This window comes from Antedon mediterranea, chromosome 7, assembly GCF_964355755.1.
Source record: "Antedon mediterranea chromosome 7, ecAntMedi1.1, whole genome shotgun sequence".
Classification (NCBI taxonomy): domain Eukaryota; kingdom Metazoa; phylum Echinodermata; class Crinoidea; order Comatulida; family Antedonidae; genus Antedon; species Antedon mediterranea.
The window spans coordinates 12,079,040-12,085,284 of NC_092676.1; the positions used below are offsets into that span (position 1 = coordinate 12,079,040).

The window sequence follows — 6,245 nt, forward strand, 5'->3', positions numbered from 1 at the left end:
TTCTTGACAATTATAATATTTTCCAAACTATTACAAATTATAGTATTACATATACTCATGAAAAAATGTTAATGTTGTTTATTGCCATTATCAATGTTTTTCCTTGTTTTTTTTAGATTGTAGGAAATATACAGTTTCAGCTACAGCTGTGAGTATTAGTAGATTATCTGTTAAACAGAGAAAACATATTTTCCTTACTTTGTGAACTGTTGCCTGCCCTAATCAACCGTTTCATACCCAAAGTCATTTTGAGGAAATTTCTTAATTTTTCAGACATTGATTAAGAAGCGTGTTGATTTGGAAAAAGTGTTAATGTTGTTTATTACCATTATCAATGTTTTTCCTTGTTTTTTTTAGATTGTAGAAAATATAGAGTTTCAGCTACAGCTGTGAGTATCAGTAGATTATCTGTTAAACGGAGAAAACATAATTTCCTTACTTTGTGAACTGTTGCCTGCCCTAATCAGCCGTCTCATACCCAAAGTCATTTTGAGGAAATTTCTTAATTTTTCAGACATTGATTAAAAAGCTTGTTGATTTGGAAAAAGTGTTAATGTTGTTTATTACCATTATCAATGTTTTTCCTTGTTTTTTTTTAGATTGTAGAAAATATACAGTTTGAGCTACAGCTGTGAGTATTAGTAGATTATCTGTTAAACGGAGAAAACATATTTTCCTTACTTTGTGAACTGTTGCCTGTTATTTTGTAGACATTTTGTATTATGAAACATTTACATAATTCAGATTTTATTGTTTGTGATCAAACAATTAAATGAAATTACCATTGAGACAACATGTAGGCCGCAATCAGCCGGCCCATACCCAAAGTCATTTTGAGGAAATTTCTTAATTTTTCAGACATTGATTAAGAAGCATGTTGATTTGGAAAAAGTGTTAATGTTGTTTTATTACCATTATCAATGTTTTTCCTTGTTTTTTTTTAGATTGTAGAAAATATACAGTTTCAGCTACAGCTGTGAGTATCAGTAGATTATTTGTTTAACGGAGAAAACATATTTTCCTTACTTTGTGAACTGTTGCCTGCCCTAATCAGCCGTCTCATACCCAAAGTCATTTTGAGGAAATTTCCTAATTTTTCAGACATTGATTAAGAAGCTTGTTGATTTGGAAAAAGTGTTAATGTTGTTTATCGCCATTATCAATGTTTTTCCTTGTTTTTTTTTAGATTGTAGAAAATATACAGTTTCACCTACAGCTGTGAGTATTAGTAGATTATCTGTTAAACGGAGAAAACATATTTTCCTTACTTTGTGAACTGTTGCCTGTTATTTTGTAGACATTTTCTATTATGAAAAATTTACGTAATTCAGATTTTATTGTTTGTGATCAAACAATTAAATGAAATTACCATTGAGACAACATGTAGGCCGCAATCAGCCGGCCCATACCCAAAGTCATTTTGAGGAAATTTCCTAATTTTTCAGACCTCGATTAAGAAGCATGTTGATTTGGAAAAAGTGTTAATGTTGTTTATTGCCATTATCAATGTTTTTCCTTGTTTTTTTTAGATTGTAGAAAATATACAGTGTTAGCTACAGCTGTGAGTATTAGTAGATTATCTGTTAAACGGAGAAAACATATTTTCCTTACTTTGTGAACTGTTGCCTGTTATTTTGTAGACATTTTCTATTATGAAAAATTTACGTAATTCAGATTTTATTGTTTGTGATCAAACAATTAAATGAAATTACCATTGAGACAACATGTAGGCCGCAATCAGCCGTCTCATACCCAAAGTCATTTTGAGGAAATTTCCTAATTTTTCAGACATCGATTAAGAAGCATGTTGATTTGGAAAAAGTGTTAATGTTGTTTATTGCTATTATCAATGTTTTTCATTGTTTTTTTTAGATTGTAGAAAATTAACAGTTTCAGCTACAGCTGTGAGTATTAGTAGATTATCTGTTAAACGGAGAAAACATATTTTCCTTACTTTGTGAACTGTTGCCTGTTATTTTGTAGGCATTTTATATTATGAAACATTTAAATAATTCAGATTTTATGGTTTTTGAATAAGATATTAAATGAAAGTAGTATTGAGACAACATGTAGACCCCAATCAGCCGGCCCATACCCAAAGTTATTTTGAGGAAATTTCTTAATTTTTCAGACATTGATTAAGAAGCATGTTGATTTAGCAAAAGGGTTAATGTTGTTTATTGCCATTATCAATGTTTTTCCTTGTTTTTTTTTAGGTTGTAGAAAATTAACAGTTTCAGCTACAGCTGTGAGTATTAGTAGATTATCTGTTAAACGGAGAAAACATATTTTCCTTACTTTTTGAACTGTTGCCTGTTATTTTGTAGGCATTTTATATTATGAAACATTTACATAATTCAGATTTTATGGTTTGTGAATAAGATATTAAATGAAAGTAGTATTGAGACAACATGTAGACCCCAATCAGCCGGCCCATACCCAAAGTTATTTTGAGGAAATTTCTTAATTTTTCAGACATTGATTAAGAAGCATGTTGATTTAGGAAAAGGGTTAATGTTGTTTATTGCTATTATCAATGTTTTTCATTGTTTTTTTTAGATTGTAGAAAATTAACAGTTTCAGCTACAGCTGTGAGTATTAGTAGATTATCTGTTAAACGGAGAAAACATATTTTCCTTACTTTGTGAACTGTTGCCTGTTATTTTGTAGGCATTTTATATTATGAAACATTTAAATAATTCAGATTTTATGGTTTTTGAATAAGATATTAAATGAAAGTAGTATTGAGACAACATGTAGACCCCAATCAGCCGGCCCATACCCAAAGTTATTTTGAGGAAATTTCTTAATTTTTCAGACATTGATTAAGAAGCATGTTGATTTAGCAAAAGGGTTAATGTTGTTTATTGCCATTATCAATGTTTTTCCTTGTTTTTTTTTAGGTTGTAGAAAATTAACAGTTTCAGCTACAGCTGTGAGTATTAGTAGATTATCTGTTAAACGGAGAAAACATATTTTCCTTACTTTTTGAACTGTTGCCTGTTATTTTGTAGGCATTTTATATTATGAAACATTTACATAATTCAGATTTTATGGTTTGTGAATAAGATATTAAATGAAAGTAGTATTGAGACAACATGTAGACCCCAATCAGCCGGCCCATACCCAAAGTTATTTTGAGGAAATTTCTTAATTTTTCAGACATTGATTAAGAAGCATGTTGATTTAGGAAAAGGGTTAATGTTGTTTATTGCCATTATCAATGTTTTTCCTTGTTGTTTTTAGATTGTAGAAAATATACAGTGTTAGCTACAGCTGTGAGTATTAGTAGGTTATCTGTTAAACGGAGAAAACATATTTTCCTTACTTTGTGAACAGTTGCCTGTTATTTTGTAGGCATTTTCTATTATGAAACATTTACATAATTCAGATTTTATGGTTTGTGAATAAAATATTAAATGAAATTAGCATTGAGACAACATGTAGGCCCTAACCAGCCGTCCCATACCTAAAGTCATTTTGAGGAAATTTCTTAATTTTTCAGACCTCGATTAAGAAGCATGTTGATTTGGAAAAAGTGTTAATGTTGTTTATTGCCAATTATTAATGTTTTTCCTTGTTTTTTTTTTAGATTGTACAAAATATACAGTGTCAGCTACAGCTGTGAGTATTAGTAGATTATCTGTTAAACGGAGAAAACATATTTTCTTTACTTTGTGAACCGTTGCCTGGTATTTTGTAGGCATTTTCTATTATGTAACATTTACATCATTCAGATTTTATGGTTTGTGAATAAAATATTAAATGAAATTAGCATTGAGACAACATGTAGGCCCTAACCAGCTGTCTCATACCCAAAGTCATTTTGAGGAATTTCTTAATTTTTCAGACATTGATTAAGAAGCATGTTGACTTGGAAAAAGTGTTAATGTTGTTTATTGCCAATTATTAATGTTTTTCCTTGTTTTTTTTTTAGATTGTAGAACATATACAGTGTCAGCTACAGCTGTGAGTATTAGTAGATTATCTGTTAAACGGATAAAACATATTTTCTTTACTTTGTGAACCGTTGCCATTGATTAAGAAGCATGTTGATTTTGAAAAAGTGTTAATGTTGTTTATTTGCCATTATTAATGATTTTCCTTTTATTTTTTAGATTGTAGTTGTACAGAAAATATACAGTGTCAGTTACAGCTGTGAGTATTAGAAAATTATCTGTAAAACGGAAAAAACATATTTTCCTTAATTTATGCCCTCCCTTAATTGATAAACATGTGTTGTTTGTAAATTTACTATACTGAGTGACCAAATATTTTTGTGTATAAAATTCTATTTTATTAGAACATTGAATAATTAAACCTATTTTCAGATTAATTTTGAAGGTGAAATTTTTATGAAAGAATTTGTTTCCGACACATTCCATGTAATGAAGTTTTGACATATTTTTAGGTCAAAATATCTTCTATAGTGATTTATTTATATTGTATAAACCAAAGTCACAAATATATTATCACCGTTTACTTCAAAATTTGGGACAATCATCCTTTTTAACATAAATGTGGTGGTCAGTTTCTCCAGACATAAATTTGCAATTTTATAAAATGGGTCTCTATCCTGAATTTAGTAGTGAGTTGGTCCTAATTTGTTTTGCTAGGCCCAATAGATCATGTTACATTCCACAAGGGGATATGTATATTATTATTTAGGTATTTGTAAAAACACTGATTTATCTACTGATTCAATTTATAATTGTTTGACTGGAATTCTTAGTACTGTACCGTGTATCTTAAAATTAATAACTAACTCTTTTTTTTTTCTTTTATTGTAGGTGACTGTCTTATATAAACCCACTGGATCTCAGAAGAGATCCGGGTCTTTAGAAAAAGATCCACTCTCCAAAGAGAGTTTCTACGAGGGGTTACCGAATTTTAATATTTATGCACAATTTCTTTTTAAACATTTTTTAAAAGTATCTTTAAAACATTCAGTAAAACCTTGAAGTAAACAGAAGTTTATCACAAGGAAAAACTAATAAACAAAAGTTTATTACAAAACCATTTTTGCAAAAGCAAAATTGTAAAACCTTGAAGATAACAGAAGTTAATCACAAGGAAACAACTAATAAACAAAAGTTTATTACAAAACCATTTTTGCAAAAGCAAAAGTGTAAAACCTTGAAGATAACAGAAGTTAATCACAAGGAAACAACTAATAAACAAAAGTTTATTACAAAACCATTTTTGCAAAAGCAAAAGTGTAAAGTTAAAGTTTGATTATACAAACAAAAGTTTGAAGAATAAAACAGAAGCTTATTATAAAGAAATAAATATTAAACAGAGTTTATTACAAAAGAATTAATTAAAGAAGATTTAAAGATCACTTTTATTTGAATCTGTTATTAAGTAGAATTGTAAAAAGAATAAAAATTAGAATCTGAAACTATTTAGCATAACCAAGTATTAAAGAGAAGTTTAAAATAATATTTATAATAATATTAAATAGTATTTCATCAAGCCAATATTAAGCAGAAGCTAATTTTTTTATTCAGTGAAATTGTATAATTGAACTATTGAAAAAAAAGCAGACAAAAAAAAAATATATTAAAAGAAAAAAAATTAGGACAAAAATTAAAAATCATAGAAACAAAAGACAATATAAAATTGAATTGTTTTTGGAATTTTAATAATTTATTTTGTTTTAGCAAGGATTTCTTGAATTGATAAAAAGAACCTAATTGTAATATTCATTGGAATTGGAGAATACAAAGTTTATTAATTTGAAGAAATTTGTAGATTTGTTTCTTATACAAATTTTGAATAATGAATATGGAATTCATAACATTAGTTGGTATCTTTTTGTTGATTATCTTTACAATGATAATTTATTTGTGTAAGAATGTGAATAAAGAAGTTACAAGTAAAAAGCAGATTTTTGTCAATACAACTGGTAATGTTAATAATGGAGTTATGGATAAGACAGCAGAATTTAAAATAGTTGTTAATGACATCTTGGACCTACTTGATGAATGCTGTTCAACTGAGAATGTCAAAGACGAGAGAAATGATGATACAGGTAATGTCAATTGTGAATTTATGAAAGATACAACTGAATTTAAAGGAATAATTGATGATATCATAAACATATTATCTTATCGTACAGAGGTCAATTCAGAGTTTGATGATACATGCATTTTCTGTAATATTGAAGTGAAAGTAGACGACAATTGCATAACATGTGACTGTTGTAGTCAAAATTTTCATGTGAAATGTGTAAGAGATGTGTT

At 28.2% G+C, this 6,245-nt stretch overlaps 1 long non-coding RNA gene across 1 annotated transcript; it reads left to right on the forward strand.

The window, feature by feature from the left end:
* The first annotated feature begins 374 nt into the window (after positions 1-374).
* On the forward strand, positions 375-5,714 carry LOC140054552 (uncharacterized). The gene is made up of 9 exons (XR_011846527.1): positions 375-389; positions 1,187-1,218; positions 1,873-1,904; positions 2,560-2,591; positions 3,247-3,278; positions 3,593-3,624; positions 3,938-3,969; positions 4,119-4,158; positions 4,791-5,714. It is a non-coding gene; the product is annotated as an uncharacterized lncRNA (long non-coding RNA).
* Positions 5,715-6,245: the final 531 nt, after the last annotated feature.